Raw genomic sequence first — 17,443 nt, forward strand, 5'->3', positions numbered from 1 at the left:
ACTACTGTGACGGGAGCAACCGCTGGAACCCAAGGCTCTGTAAATCACCGCTGGAGTGCTATGCAGTGCAATCCAGGCAGCACTGAGGGCTGGGTGCTCTGTCCCTTCTGCTCACAGCCTCACCCTTCTACGTTGCCTGGGGGCCCGGCAAGTAGGTTCCCATGAGTTCAGTTAACCCATTGCCACACTTTTCATTTACATTAGAGAGAAGGTGGGTCAATTAATTTTAATGACTTTTAATGATGCTAGATAGAAAGAACGAGGCATCTCTCTCAATACAACCCTGGGAATGTTATCCAGTAACAGATTCAAAACATCTTTCAGTCTTAGATTGTGGGGACTGATTTTGCTCCCTGACCATATATAGTCCAATTAAAAATAAATAAATAAGTAACCACTGAGCTCTGCTAAAGTGTCAACATGAGCAGAACACAAAAGCACAGGAAAACTTACAGTGCTGTTTAATAAAGTGGAAGCAGAAAAATAAATGTTAAAACTAGCTCATTTTGGTGAATGACAAGTACCAGAATATTTTTGGGGGGGGGTGGAATCTTTATTTATCCCTTGTTTTAGTATTGTTTCTTCCATAACATTTTAAAATATAGATAGATAGATAGATAGATAGATAGATAGATAGATAGATAGATAGATAGATAGATAGATAGATAGATAGATAGATATTTGTTAATAACTTGGGTGCCACGGGAGGACACATCCAAATGAGCGCACATGGCCTCATTATTGGTGCACAAGACAAAACTCACTCCGTTCATGGATGGAAGATCCTAGAAGGGACACTGTCTACTGATACATTTGTATACATTTGTATATAATAACATTTGTTGTTCCTCTTGTAAAGCAGGAAATTATATTCAAATCTGTGTTAAAATGACATTAGGTTGCAATGTGAAGCACTCAAAAGGTAGGAAATGCTGGATAAGGTTGGTTATGCAACCTGTACCCTGCCCCCTTGCCTGCATGCGTTACTGTAGTGTCTCAAATACAGGATCACATACTCTTTTTTCCACAGGATCTCTGCCTCATTCACTTTATGAAATGGATGCACAAGAGGAAGGAATTAAGGCTGCACTTTCAATTAGAAGTCTGTCACGTCCTAATTTTAGATTGCTTAGCTTTTCAGCCTAAATAATGTATAACATTTGTTCTATGCATCATATCTATTTAGCTCATATGGAACAATGTTTAGGGTTCCGCTTTAACATCAGCGTCTCTCAAAATAGGCAGCAACTGCCGTATTTAGAAACAACATCTCAGTCTACTTGCAAGTTAATGATTCATAAATCCTGACAGGTAGAGCAGATTATGTTACCAAACTGGAATATTGTGGATTTATGTGAGGCAGGGGAAGGCAGGTGACATTCACCCACTCCCCTTCTGTAAACTTGATGTTTTTTGGGGGGCAGGGGACCAAGAAGGTGAAATAAGACTAGGGAAAGACATACTAAATAGCTTTATAAATGAATACAGCTACTTTTTGGGACACTTTAAATGAGAACAATGTTTTCAAATCAACATAACATCAAGTGAAAATCTTTCAGTTATTTCACATTTTTTGTTTTACTAGAGGGGATTTTGCCTTTTTCTCTCATTCAGCAAAAAGAAGGAGATGGGAAATATCTCCCACTTCAGTAACATGCAGCAGCACATTTAGGCTGGAAAAGGAATCTGCAGGAATCTGCAATCCATCCCCTTTGAAACTCTGTAAGTGTTACAGTAGGAAGAGAGTGTGTGTCTTTGTCCAGCTGAGGTGGGAATGGAAGGTCCCTCCTTTCACTGAGCTGAGTCTATTGTCATGGGCATCCATATCTTAAGTATCCTTGTAGATTCTGACAGGTGCTATTACCCTGATTTGTTGACAAGAAACCTCGCTTGGTGCCTTTGTACATTAATGGATCCTGTAGTCATTGGGCGGTTTGCCCAAAGTCTGCTGTGCTGTCCGTCTGTGCAGAGCTGGGGCAGCACGCAGGGAGAACACACGCATGCAGCCAAACATCTAACAGCAAGTGTCCATAAACATCACACGAGGAAATATCATTTTACAAAATACTCTTTCCCTACCTCATAATATTGCTATGCAAAAGGCTCTAAACCCAATACTTTGCTCCCAAGCAGAGCTATATCACTGCATGGAGTAGGGAAGCAAGTTTTTGGTTTAGATGCGCCATGTAAATACTCTTTTAGTTTATGGGGAACAACTCTGCTATGTTCCTGAGTGTCAGCTCTCAAATTCTCTTCCTCGCAAAAAAGCCCTCAGGACAAGGATTCTGGATAGCCACAAAAAACGCTCACACTTTCCAAAAATTCATTTTGCTCCAAAAATCTCTTTTACACACACACACACACACACACACACACACACACACACACACACACACACACACACACAGAGAGAGAGAGAGAGAGAGAGAGAGAGAGAGAGAGAGAGAGAGAATTTTGTTTGCACAGTTGAGAACCATGGGACTACTATGCAGCCATTAAAAGTGTTTTAATAATCATGCTGTCTTCCCCTGCTGAGAGCAGGTCTAGATGATGGTTAAAATGCTGAACCAATGGGACCATACTTGAGATTCCACCATTGCAACCATGAGTTAGAAAAGGGTGGGGACAAAACGCTAATCTCCACAAGGCCTACATGACAATAATTTATGAAACACCTAGTATCTAACACACAAACTTTCTGAGGAAAGTTAATGATTTTCATTTCCCTTTTCTGAGCACAGAATTATTTCCAGAGATTGTCGAATGTTTTCTGCTACAACTTCCTTCCCCACAAACAGAAAATGTCTCTCTTCCAAAATATGTAGGGAAAATTATTGTATTTCAATCAAAGCTTTGCCAGTTTTTCTAGGGGAAAAAAAAAACAGTTCTAATTTTTGGTAGAAGTTTTCTGCTTTGGACAACTGAAATGCTTCAAGTTTTTCCATTAAACAAACAAATATAAAATTGAGGAACTGAAAACTGTGTGTCAAATTTCCCATAAAAATGGCAATTTTTTGAGCTACTCCAATTCAGTCATTTTCCAAAGAGTAGAAAACTTGGAATCAATGGAGAAGAAGAAATTATGTCCCTGATTTAGTATGGTGATAGGCAGAATTACAAAAGACTTAGGCTACATCTACACTGCAAGGTTTTTGTGCAAAAACAGCTGGCTTTGCGCAAAAACCCATGGAGTATCCACACCTCAACTGCACTTTTGCACAAGGAAATCAAGAGTATAATGGCAGATTTTCCGCCATAGGTAAACCTTCTTTTATGAGGCATAACTCCCTTTTGCACAAGTGTTCTTAAGCAAAAAGGCAAGTGTGGAAGGTCCAGAGGGGTTTCTTCCTATGGGAAAAAGCACAGGTGCTCTCATGACCATTCTGTGAATGGCCATCAGAGCTTTCTTGCACAAGAGCATCCATTCAGTGTGGATGCTCTCTTGCTCAAAAGCACATCACTTTTGCGATGTGCTTTGAGGTGTGGACGTGGTCTTGCGCAAGAAGTTTTTGCACAAAAACTCTTGCACAAAAGGCTTCTTGCGCAAGAAGCGTGTCGTGTAGAAATAGCCACAGATTTTAAAACATACAACAATCTATCCCTGAAAGTCTACACCCTAGAGAGAGTGAGACAGATGAAGATACTCGTTCTTTATTGCTCATAGTAAATGTAAGATAGAATTTGGCTATAATGAAAATAGAATGAATTCTTTATTGAGGCTGCCAGACATAGACAGACTCAATAGTTCTCCCTGGCTTTCTAGCCCCCATACTGAGACAATTCATGAAACCTGCCTAGCACCACCGTGCAAGTTGTCTTTCAATCCTGGTCCGAATTATACAATCATAGCCGGCACGAGCAATTACACTGCAATAGTTTAATCAGTTCTTGGCCTGGACTTTGTATTTGGGACTAGTGAGAGGAAGGGAAAGGGGGGACAATTGTACTGGGAGGTTCAGCCTCTCCCTGACACCTGTACAAATAAAGGGAAGTGGGAAAGGGGTAGGCTCCAGCAAACATTACATGATATATCTGGGCCACAATTCCTCTTGATGATCCTTCTTGTTTTGATATTTCACTTTTATATAGGGTTCCTGTTTTTTCACCTCTACCGAGAGAGAACATAAATACACACAGCTCTATGGCCACACAGGAAGTCTGCAAGCAGCAACCAACTCTGCTAAAGAGGAAGTTTTCTATAAACAAAGTTAAAAGCTGTTATCTTTTTGAGAAAAGTTACTTTACTTTTTTAGCTTTTTTTTTTTAAGCCCTGTTTGGCTTGATAGTTTTTATTTTTAAGGACAATTAAGATTTTGAAACTGTCGGCATAAAAAAAACGTGTCACAGATATTGTGACGATGCTCCCTTGGTGATATGATAAAACTGTTTGGGAGAGAGATCAGATGACTATATCACGTTTCTTTAAACAAAAACTCACTATTGTAATGATTATAGTTTTTTTTCTGATATTTACATGGCAGGGATTTGTAAAATTGTTAATACTTCCTAAATAATTAAATGTCAGTATAGAGAAATACCAATATTTCTTACAGAACTAGCCAATTAGCCCGTCATAAGAAGGGATTTTCAGGTCTCTCCTCCACGTCAGTCTTCTCTCCTGAGCCTCCGGTCTCTTGCTCCGTCTCTCTCTCTCCTCCTCCTACTGCCTCCCCCTCTCTCTCTCTCAGCTCTCCTCCACCTCCTGCCTCTTTCTCTGTCTCTCTCTTTCTCTTCTCCTCCCCCTCCTGCCTCTCACTTGGGGGACCAGGAACCCAAATGGCCGTTTGGGCGCCGCACTCCCCGTGCTGCATGAGGGGTGTGGAGCCCAAACGGTCACTTGCACCACTTCCTCCCACATGGCAGCCTGGCTGAGCAGTGCAGAAGTCAGCTGAGCGCCATGGCGGAAGGTGAAGGGGGACAGGGCGGTGACATTCACGGCCAGGGGGCAGGGTGTGGAGCTGCTGTCACGCCACACGTCACCGCCCCACCCCCCTTCACCTCCCGCCGTGGTGCTCAGCTAACTTCGGCACCGCTCAGCTGGGCCGCCGCGGGGGAGCAAGTGGCGCCAGCGGCTGTTTGGGCCCCCACACTCCCCATGCAGCATGGGCCGCCCAGAAGGAACAGCCAGCATTTCAGCATTACAGACTCTCAGACACTGAGCTACTATATATATGATTCTTATCAATATTGTACTTTTATTAGAAGCCTTGACAACAAATTGAACTTAATTCTGTCCCTGTATCACTCATACCAACAACCCTCCTTCCCCCACCAGACTAAACCTGCAAACAACTCAAACATATGCCAAATGTACTGGCATCTCTGAAAATTGAGAAGTGAGCTAACTGGACTTAACTTACTCATGCTGATAAATTGATTGTTTAAAGTGCTATGGTGGCAAATTAATTTGTCTTTGTAATAATACAGCAAGCTACAGTGTCTCTTTTAAGACCATATACAATAACCTGAAGAGAGAGGGTTATTTTGCTGTTTATAATCTATACATTATATATTTGTACATTGTATACATTATATTTTCTGACATTTTCTGAGAAGAAAAGGCTTTTACATCTGTTCACCGGCAGTGGCTACATATCAGGTACAATGTTGGCAGGCTTCACAAGTTCATGTGAGTGTCACAGTATTCAATATTTTCTCTTGAGGTCTGAGCTCCTGGAGTCAGGTGATTACCTTAGGATCTCAGTTTCATTCAAAAATAACTTTTTAATCCTTAGGTTTGTAGCAGAACACTTGAAAGTATATTCTATGGGATGAAAAATCAAGAAGGAAAAAGAAAAGTACTCAACATTTATTGTTTTGAGGTCCCAGCATGAAGGTTTGGCCAAAGGTGCTCATGCAATCCTTGCATGTATAAACAGGAGAATCTCAAGTCAGAGTAGGGATATTATATTATTACTTCTATACTTTGCACTCACATTAGTAGCTTAGTCTATTTAGTTTATCAAAGAGAAGCTAAGGAGGTGACCTGATCACTATCTTTAAGTACCTACACAGAGACCAACATTTGATAAGAGAGCTCTTCAATCTAGCAGATAATGGTATAACAAGAGCTAATGGTTGGAAATTGAAGCTAGGCAAATTCAGATGAGAAGGAGGAAACTGTTAACTGTGAAGGTAATTAACTATTGGAACAACTTACCAAGGGATGTAATGGATTCTCCATCACTAGAAATTTTAAAATAAAAATTGAATGTTTTTCCAAGAGATACACTGTAGTGCAAACATGAATTAATTCAGGGAAATCCTAAAACCTATTGGAGATCAGTGATCACAATGGTACCTTCTGGCCTTATAATCAAGGAAGTAACCATTTGGGACAATTCTTCATAAGTACACATGGGTTTCAAATGGAAAAGCATTGCCATATGGCCAGACTTTGCATAGACACATAGCTATTGTATCTAGGGCTACAAATCTCTTCAGGGCCAGAGAAAGAGATAGCTTACATGCCAAAACCCAGGGGGATCCAGGCGAAAGGTCAGGGAGGATGCCAATAGAGTTAAAGTTATTTATATGATATTAACTATGCATTTCCTACTTTAGGTGAGTTGTGGAGTAGAGGAGAAAAGCAGGAGATGAGCGAAGCCTTGGAATTTGCATTGTGTTTGTTATTTATATCAATTTTTTAAAACAACCAAACAGAAGTCCAGCCCCAAATCCATCTGCACTGCACACAGCTGGTCTAGGTTAACGAATCTCTTCCTTCAATTTCCTTTAGCTCCTATAGTCCCACCACCATTCTTGGTTGTTGCCTGTTGTCTTCTATTTGATTGTAGGCATTTTTAATGAAACACTGTCGCCCTCATACATTGGATTGTTGGAAGAGTTTAGTTCAGCTGTCTCCAGTGTGACAGCAGGTGCTCATCTCTGCAGTTCAGCATGCGGCCTCAGGCTGGGCAGAGGCACAGAATACAGAATGACACTACCATCAGGTTTTAGAAAAATGTGTGAAACTAGGGATTTCACCAGGTCAATCATATTCTGAGTACTCACGTTTTTGCTATATTGCTTCCAAGTAGACACAAGTCAATCATTTAATTAACTCCAAAGAAGCACCCAACTTTTCAGTGCCTGGCGATTGTTCATAAGCTACCGACATGCATGCTATGATTGCAAAAGCTTGCTCCCCTAAAAATACTGGACTACATCATATTTTTCATTTTTAAGACCTAGCTGATGGCAAGGTTTCATGAAAGCTACTTATGTAAATGCATAGTGGGAGCTGAATCCGCCCTCTCCCCCTCCTCAATTCTCAGTATAGAATCTAATGGGCAAATTTTGCCTTGGAGCTTTGAAGTCAAGAAACAAATCCAGGATTTAAAATGATCTGAAAATAATGCTAATTCTGTCGTGTCTGAGCAGAATTTCATTAGCTTGTATCAATATTCAGGACTTGGGCAGCTTGTTTGTAATGGCTCTCAATGGCAACTGACCCACCTCAGAGGACTTTAATTTCTGCCAGGTCTTCAATTTAGTCCATTTTAAACCATGACCTGATTTACAATCAATGGGCTCTGCTTTGCATATCAAAGCACAGAATATGGGGTACTCAGAAATGGGGGAAAAGGAGAAGACCACTTGAAGGAAAGGGAGAGAAGAGACCATTAATGGACAAGATGAACACACTGCTGGAATTTTCTCAGTAAGTGCATTGAAACACCTACCTATGAAAGATCATCTGGCCAGCTGGAGCTTTGACAGCTTTTTTCAACAGAAATTGACAAAAGCAAACTCTAACCTCCTTGATCTGTCCTAGGCGATATGCAGAAATATGGTATAATTTGCTCATATATCAGTGACTCAACAAACTCACAGCTGACAGTATTCGTGACAGGTGACTGCAACATTACATTGGGAAACACCAAGAAGGATGTAAGCAAGCATCAGGCTTATTTATTGGTCTATAATGTATCATGTTTGAGTTTCATTTTATTTTCACAATTTTACAGGTGCAGTATACTGGATAAACTTCTTTAGAGAAGCCCAGGGAGTTAGACTTACCTCACATATTGCACCTCTCAGGGTGGCTAACACTAATTGACTCATTAGCTAAGGAGGAATAATCCTGGTAGGTTCAGAAAACCAGTTTTAAATTTTGCTTGCTAGCAAAATTTTGAATGTATTTACTCTGGATTCCATTTCTCCAATCCATATTAAAGCTCCGTGGCATAATCAATTATGGGCTTATTGAAAAGTACAATAGGGCTGAATCTCTAGGGATGTCTCCGGATATGTCTTAGGATGATAAAAATAATAGTAATGGCTCTATAACTTCTAAGGCTAATTTCCACAGTTACAAATTTTATAAATAAATAGAAGGAGTGTCAACTCCCGGTCATTCAGTTTGAAGTTTCTCATACTGACAAATCAGAACTCTACTCTCTCTCTCTCTCTCTCTCTCTCTTTCTGAATTTGAAGCCCCTGGGACTTATTCAAAGTGCTTCTATTCTTGCCTTTTGCATGCCTAAATGTGGCAAAGAATGTAAGGGTCTGCAATAAATGAAGCAAAGACCTGAAATGGCTGGAGCTCTTGCCTGAATTTAAGGCACATTCCTACGTATAATAATCATATAATCTGGGGGCAGTGAGCTCCAGAGATCCCAAACTGGACAGCATCAGACTGGACAATAGACGAGTGAGCAACCTCCTAAAGGAAATGATGGTAATTCTGCAGCAAATGACACTGTTTTCTCTGAGCTGTAACTGAACTGATGCTCCAGCATAGTGCTAGGGATACAGGAAGCGAGAATTCCAGACTAAACAAAGTCAATGCCCTGCACTTCTGTGGTCATGGAATATCCTGTTTTACTTTATGTATGCATAAGCATAACTGTGATATCCCAGCTAAATGGAAATTTAGTACCTTACCTTCTTTCTACTTAAGAAATATGCCATTTTCCCACCAAGCTGTTCAATTTCACTATGTATTGATAAGCCATGTTTCACCACAAAGGTGGTTGAATTTCAGTGTGACCTGAGCATTTAGCAGGAAATGCTGTGTCGCCACTAGAACTTTTTCCCCATAAAGTTTCTCACAGTTCCAGTTATCCAAGCAGCTCACTCAATGGTAGCAATCATGGAAGGACCAACTAAACAGGGCTAGCTGACATGGACCTGAGAGTGGAGCATAGGTGGGTCCACACCAAGCTGTTTGGGGTGGCATAGGAGTATCAGGAAGGACCCAGGTACTCTGGGCCATGAGTTCTCAGCTTGGGGTCCAATAAGCCCCCTTTTTTAGCACTAGATTTGTGCTTGTGTCCTGAAACAATGTTGTAAAATGAAGACCCCTTATGGCAAAGGGGGAGAAGGACCATAGTTGTCTGATGTCTTTGGAGAAACACACACAATGGACAGGGAGCTTTGGGAATGGTGGCATCTGCCAGACTGTGACATACTGTAACAAATCAAACATGCAAAATATGACTTCCATTGGACCTAAAGAGGGTCTGGGCTATGGACAATAAATAAAATGTTTCTGAAAATAAGGAATAAATCTAGCCATGAGAGTTGCAGTACAAAGCGTTCATAAAAATTCACTCCTCTCGGAGCTGCAGCCCTGAACCTCCCGTGCACTAGATGGGAGACACTGATAAATCTGGGAGGCCATACATGCCAACCAGCTCATATGTTTTCCGTGAGCAATGACAGGGAGCCAAATTGCTTTATTCCGATTAGTGAAGGTCCTCTGACTGTAAAATATACTGTGTGAAAAAAATATTGAGTTTTAGTTCGCTGACACATCAATTTAAGAGAGTTATTGCTCTTACACAGAGACCAACACATGTATCTCCCTTCATATATGTGCACTAAAAGCTAATTGTCCACTTTTATGTAGGGAAGAAGGGAAGGTGGGGTGTGTACGGGTATAGAAACAGCACCTTTCCAACCAGCTGCAGCTAAATGTGACACAGGTGATACCTTCCCCTGAAAATGTAAAGCTCTGATCAGATGGGAATTTTGTTTTACTCATAAAAGGAGAAAATAAACTCTCTGTAACAAACACACACACGGCTTCACATTTTAAAGCAATGCTATTTTTATTTTTTAAAATAATATTCTAGAAGGCTGCCTTGTGCAGTATCGTGTCGATGATGTCCCAGAACAAAAAGATACATCATCTAGTCTGATGTCGGACGGCTGATCAAATCCTGTTTGCTTTACCCACCCAACTAACCTCACAGAAGACAGGGAATGAGCAAGGGAAGCACAACTCTACTATGAATACATTCAAGGGCCTTGCCCAGTCTAGTTTTAAACCATTCAAGTGATGGGGTGATTCAATTATGCCACTTCTTAATTTGCTACACTACTCTTCTTGCTTGGGTGGTGTACACTTGGTCTCACCCATGCCCATGCCTCCTGGACTCATTTGGAAAGGCCACTGTTTGACTTCACTTCACCTAGCATAACCATTGTGCTCTCAGAACACACGAGCATGGAAGGCGCCTACTCCTGGAACAGGGACACACATGGAGAAATGGCTATTCAATGCACCCTCTCTGCCCCTCCCCTCCCTACCGCATAACGCCACATGGCAAGTCACTACGTGGCCCTGAGTATTATTCAAGTTTTCATTCAATGAGGGAAGCTCCCTTGATGACCATTTACAGGAGAGTTTTAGAGGCAATGAGGCTGGCTCCATTCTGGAACAACTCAACAGCTTTCTCTGCAGACTCTCTGTGGGACTATGCAACATGCAGACCTTAAAAGCAGCCGTGCTAATGAAAGGAAATGTTTCTTTCTTCTTTCTTAAAAAAAAAAACTTTTTATTAAAGGAAAGTTACAATTAAACAGTAGCATAGCGCTTGGCACGTTCCATTTTCAGAATCTGATTAATATCCAAAGAACCTGACTAAAGATTCTGGTTTGCTGGCTGCAAAGCCTCCTGTCAATACACCACAGAAGATGTCTACATTTCTAAATATCTCACCTCCTTTTGGTGCTTTTCTTGGCCTTGCACGTCTATGAAAGTTTTTCCTTTACAAGGATAGTCAATATTTTACTACACCACAATAACACAGGAGGATGGGTCACATATTTCCAATAATGGGCAATGCAATGTGTAGCTGCTAACAATAAAAAGAAATTAAATAGACGTCCTGATTAAAATGTATCTCCTTTACTGGAGCATTAAGTAAGCAGGTCAGGGGATTTCTAGGAAGCCAGCATTTTGTCATAAGATGAATCTCTTTAATAATTTTCACCCTATAGGGTCTAATTCCTGGACCCAACTACCAAATGCTTTCTGTCGGAGACATGTAACAGGACCTGGAAAATGTAGTGGGGATCTACACTATTAGCTGCCCAAAAGAAAAATCAGCTATTTCTGCACAATACTAGTTGAACCGCGGTCTCCACATCCAGCCCACTGTCCCCTCTGCCGCCTCCCAGATTTATACAGCGTGCTGAATTGGAAAAGCTGGAGGGCAGGATGCTGGTGCAAACCGCATTGGGAGAGGAAATATTATGAAGTCTTTTGCATGATGGAACGTCAATCAAAAGTTCCTTCTACAGCAAAATAGCTCTGCATGCCAAGTGAGACCCAGAAAAGAAAATGGCTTTACCACAATGTGGGGGATTAATCCTACCATGACCCAAAGAAGCAGAAATGTGATGTTTAACCATAGCCAACCACAAGACAGAATAATGAGAGAGCATTTCCCTGCAATCCCTGGCTTAGCTTTGTTTATTTTTGGTAGTGCTGGTGGTGATTTATTCATCATACAGCATAAGGCTTAAATTTAAATAATGTCTAGAGTGCTCAACTCCAGGTATGCTAGCATGCTGTAACAATTGTAAACAAATTAAAGCTGGGCTAAGAGCCCAGCGAAACCAGCTAATAAACATAACCAGAGCAAAAGAAAATTAGTCCAAAACATCTGTACGGTGCATGAGATGGGGAGAAAGGGGCCCCACAATGGTCAAACTTGTTATGACCTGAATAGAAAGTCTCAGAGGGGTAGCTATATTACTCTGTTACTTTAAAAACAAGTAGTCCTGTGGCACCTTAGAAACTACCACAAATAATATATAGTATCATGAGCTTTCAGGAGTAAAACCCACTTTTCACTCACTCAAACTCATGAAGAAGAAGCAGAACCATGACCCAATCTCTAATGTAGTTTTGCTAATCTCTAAGGGTAGGTCTACACTAGCTCGTTAGTTCGAGCTAGGTAGGATAATTAGGGGAAGCGGAGTTGCAAATGAAGCCCGGGATTTAAATATCCCAGGCTTCATTTGCATGTTCCCGGGCACCGCCGTTTTTAAATCCCCCTTAGTCCGAACACTGTAAAGATCCTAATTTGAACTACCATTACTCCTCATTTCACAAGATGCAAATCAAGCGCAGGATATTTAAATCCTGGGCTTGATTTGGAATTCCAAATGCCTACATTTGCAGCCCTAGTTTGAATTAGGCTGCAAGTGTAGACATACCCTAACGTAGTTTCTGAATAGAAAGGTTTTCTTATTTGTATTACAATAGCCCCAGTATAGTGCCAACTGAAATCAGGGCCTCATTGCAAAAAACACTGTACAATCATATAGTAAAATACAGTCTCCGCCCCAAAGAATTATAAGTTAATTAGAAGAGACAAAGAGTGAGAGGTAAAGTGACTTGCCCATGGTTAAACAGCTGGTCAGTGGCAAAGCTAGGACTGAAATTGAAGTGTCCCAACTCGTCCTACTCCAGTGGCCTCTTCACAGACCTACACAGGATCCCAAATCTGTGGGGAAATAAACCCTGCTCTCTCAGGCCAGTGCCTTTACTACAGATACCCCAAGCCTTAAAAGTCAACTCAGGGACTGCTGGGGAAATCCTCAGGATCAAAGTATAATGGTGATGGGAGAGGCAAACCCATCCCTGATGTAATGCCAAATCAGTTACATACGAAAAGAATGTGTCCCATGATCTCTGCTAGACCAGCCCAGAGCCAGACTCCATTGCCTTGGAAAGACAGGAAGAAGCAGTACTCAGGCAAGAACCTCAGGCCTACCTAATTAAAACCTTTATATAATACTGGCGTGGGGGGAGGTGTAAATATTCTGTTCTCTGCATGCAGAATGCAAAATCCCTTTCTCACATGCAGCTCAGGTTTTTTTTCCTAGAGCATCTTGAACAGATAATCAGAGCGTGCTGACATTCAGCAGTAATCAATTAGCACCTACTTTAGATTAAATTGAGAATATGTAAATTGGGCTCATCAGGCAGCACAGTCAACATCTCAGAGAGATTCACCATGCTCTGAACATGCAAATAGATAAAATGTAGAAAGTTGTTCCAAATCCTACTCTAAACTGGGAGAATTGGTTGGTCTACACCAGCAACAGTAAAGGAGTTTTTAATCTTATGTTTACCTTATTTGTTAATGTCTGGTCAATACCCACAATTATTCTACCACCCTGAGACACAGTACTTCATTGGATTAAAGCTACCAGTGCAGTGGCAATCAAAAAAGCAAACAGAATGTTAGGAATCATTAAAAAAGGGATAGAGCATAAGACAGAGGACATCTTATTGCCGCTATATAAAACCATGTTACGCCCACAGTTCGATAACTGCGTATAGATGTGGTCACCTCATCTCAAAAAACATATACAGGCAGTCCCCGGGTTACGTACAAGATAGGGACTGTAGGTTTGTTCTTAAGTTGAATCTGCATGTAAGTCGGAACTGGCGTCAGCCGCTGCTGAAACTGATCAGTTTCAACCGCGGCTGAATCTGGACGCCAGTTCTGACTTACATACAGATTCAACTTAAGAAACCCAGGCGTCCCCAAGTCAGCTGCTGCTGAAACTGATCTGCGGCTGATTCCAGGAAGCCTGGGGCAGAGCAACTCTGGGGCTGACTTGGGGACGCCTGGGGCAGAGCAGCTGGGGTGCTGCTGGGTTGCTCCAGTAGCGTGGCTCCTCGGCGCTACTGGAGCAACCCAGCAGCACCCCAGCTGCTCTGCCCCAGGCGTCCTGATTCAGCCGCTGCTGAAACTGACCAGCAGTGGCTGAATCAGGACACCTGGGGCAGAGCAGCTGGGGTGCTGCCGGGTTGGTCCGGAGCGGCGCTGCGGGACCAACCCGGCAGCCCCCAGCTGCTCTACCCCAGGGGTAGGCAAGAAAAGCCTGGTCTGCTGGGGTGGGGGGCACTAGCTGCACCCCCCCCCCCCAGCAGACCAGGGAGACGGGGGTGGCGGGACCGCCCAAGTCCTCCACGGCTTTGCTCCATCTCCCTGGTCTGCTGACCTGGGAGACGTGGAGCAAAGCTGCAGAGCACGCGGGCAGTGGGACAGTCCAGGCGCGCCGTGGCTGTCCCACTGCTGGCGTGCTCCGAGGCTTTGCTCCCCATCTCCCTGGTCTGCTGGCCCGCAGCGGGACAGCCCAAGCCTGCCTGGTCTGCAGGGAGACGGGGAGCAGCTTTTCTTGCCCCGGAGGATGGGGGCGGCGGACCGCGGCGCATCTGGGCATCCCGCCACTCCCGTCCTCCGGGGCGAGAAAAGCCCCGTTCGTAACTGCGGATCCGACATAAGTCGGATCCACGTAACTCGGGGAATGCCTCTATATTGGCATTGGAAAAGATTCAGAAAAGGGCAACAAAAATGATTAGGGGTTTGGAATGGGTCCCATATAAGGAGAGATTAAAAAGACTGGGACTTTTTAGATTAGAAAAGAGGAGGCTAAGGAGGGATATGGTAGAGGTCTATAAAATCATGACTGGTGTGCAAAAAGTGAATAAGGAAAAGTTATTTACTTATTCCCATAACATAAGAACTAGGGGGTCACCAAATGAAATTAATAGGTAGCAGGATTAAAACAAATAAAGGGAAGCTTTCCTTCACACAGTGTACGGTTGGCCTGAGGAACTCCTTGCCAGAGGAGGTCGTGAAGACCATGACTTTAACAGGGTTCAAGATAGAACTAGATAAATTCATGGCGGTTAGGTCCATCAATGGCTATTAGCCAGGATGGGTAGGAATGGTGTCCCTAGCCTCTTTCAGAGGCTGGGAATGCGTGGCGGGAGAGGGATTGCTTGATGATTCCCTGTTCTTTTCACTCTCTCTGGGCACCTGGCATTGGCCACTGACAGAAGACAGGATACTGGGCTAGATGGATCTTTTGTTTGACCTAGCATGGCCAGTCTGATGTTCCTATGTTACTTTGGAATGTAATCTAATAAACACACCATTTAGACTTCCCACTTTTTATCTACCTTAAGAGTGAGTGTGTGTGTGTGTGGGGGGGAGATGTACAGGAAGGGGGTGGAGAGGAGCAAGTGAGGAGCTGGGCCTCAAGGGGAAGAGACAGCATGAGGGTGGGACCTCTTGGAAAAGGGGAGAAGAGGGTATGTGGGGCCACACCTTGGTTCCTAGAACTCCTCCCCCCACCTCCGCACTTGTAGGGAGCTCCTGACATTCCTCTCTCAAACCTACCACATTTGGACGAACTATATTTCTGAGACAGAACAGTAGGGTGGGTTTTTTAAGGTAAATATTAGAGGTGTGTAAAAATCCAAAGCTAAGTTTTCTAAGAAGTGGTAGTCCATGTTGCAAACACTCACAATTTTATTGCAAATCTAGTGATACTTATTGTTTTTTCTTGAAGTCCAAACTCTTGGAATCATTTCAGCACATAATATTAGTTTTCATTAAAAAAAAGTTTCTAGTCCTGGTTGTGGAGAAAAATCTTGAAAAGGTGATTTCTAAGGGCCCAAGAACCAGAAATCCAAATAAAATAAAATAAAATAAATCCCTAAAAAAAAAAGAACAAATGTTGTAAGCCAATGTCAATTTTGAGGAGCCCAAGATTAATGGATTTTGAATTTTTTGTGGCTAGCAATATTGAATGCTAAGTTTTTGCATATCATTCTGAACTAACAAAAAGTGTACTGTAATGTTCAAGAAATGTCTCCATAATTTTCTTTTTGTTTTTAAATGAAAGCATGGCTGTTCTTATTCAAACACATTCTACTTTGGTAACTCATCAAGCATTAGCAAAAATCATTCTCCAAAGTCAGTTTAAGAATGTTCACCTTTTAAACTAATATTTACATAAAATCTGCCAAATGTTGCTTTCTCTAGCATAACAATATACATCAGACAGATTACATTTGTACCATGGTTTGTTTTATTGGTGAGTGAGCAAGAAACAAATCAGTTAGATATTAGTGTGTCTATGCAATATTAACATTAAGGGTCAGAGCCACTAATAGTTTAGATATTTTATGATTGTTCTATGATAGCTACTTTTGTCTGACAAAACCCTGTTTGGTTGCTGCTTGGTCCTTTCCCTTTGTCGAAGTCCCAGAATGGGATTTATATGCTAATTGCTACCAGGATATGCTAATTAGACTTCATTTCCATTTCTTAAAGAGATAAGCACTGTTTTGTGCCAACCCAATCGTTAAAATGTCCCACCTTTGCAGCAACCTCTCAATCTGCCACACATATGCACATGATAAAGAATGTATTTAAGTTTTGCAATAAATCAGAGTTTTCAGGATTCAATAGTCTTCCTGAAAAGATGAAATGCTTTCCTTGTATGTTAACCAACAGACAGGGCAACCAGATACCCCTGGACTTTGGGGATTTTCAAGATCTGGATCTGAATTTTGCTACTTGTGAATAGGATTTATGAAACGGTGTCTGTAATTGAAAAACAAAACATAAATACATTTAATCTGTTTGTCCTTGTACAAATGCTTGCCGTAGTTTGCTGAGAGTAGCGGTCCAAAACAATGCAGCTCACTACTATTAACTGATGATATTCCGAAATAACAAAGAGCGTGTCTACACAGCAAGCCATTATTTCGAAATAATGTCAAGCTGGAGGACTTCTTACTCTGACTCCTGTAAGCCTCATTTCATGAGGAGTAAGGAAGTCGAAGGAAGAGTGTTCTTCTGCTTCCTGCTGAGTAGACAGCACCAAAAGCTAAATTAAGCTATTCCGACTTCAGCTACACAATTGACGTAGCTCAAGTTGCATAGCTTAATTCGACCCTAGCCCTGCTGTGTAGACGTGCCCTATAATGTTATAGCCATGTTTTGGATTATTACTACTGAATACACTACAAGGGAGTTTTTACAAGGGCAAAAGAATCCCAAAGACATTCCAGACTAGAATCTTTTGTGCTCTTTTTCTCTCATCCCATACACCACTGTCTTTCTTCTAGCTAGAGGGCAAAAAATGCACCTGTTTCATGAGACTCAACCATGTCATTCCCCAGCTAACACCTGGTCATGATGGCAAACTGAGCAGCTAAGATCAGAACCTCACCAGATATAAAAGCTCTCCATTACACTCAGTCTATGCAGATTCATTAGAGCTCTGGGGGAAGCAATCAAAAGTTTATCATGCTTGAAGGGGTTGTCAGTCTCCTTAAATTACCTAATGTGATTTCACTGCACCACAATATTGTCAGAATTAGATCCATACT

At 42.0% G+C, this 17,443-nt stretch overlaps 1 long non-coding RNA gene across 9 annotated transcripts in view; it reads right to left on the reverse strand.

Annotated features, from left to right (window-relative positions):
• Window positions 1-17,443, reverse strand: part of LOC112547560 (uncharacterized) — a 68,918-nt gene that overhangs the window by 26,678 nt on the left and 24,797 nt on the right. The window lies entirely within an intron of this gene.

The sequence above is a fragment of the Pelodiscus sinensis genome, chromosome 1, assembly GCF_049634645.1.
Source record: "Pelodiscus sinensis isolate JC-2024 chromosome 1, ASM4963464v1, whole genome shotgun sequence".
NCBI classification, from domain to species: domain Eukaryota; kingdom Metazoa; phylum Chordata; order Testudines; family Trionychidae; genus Pelodiscus; species Pelodiscus sinensis.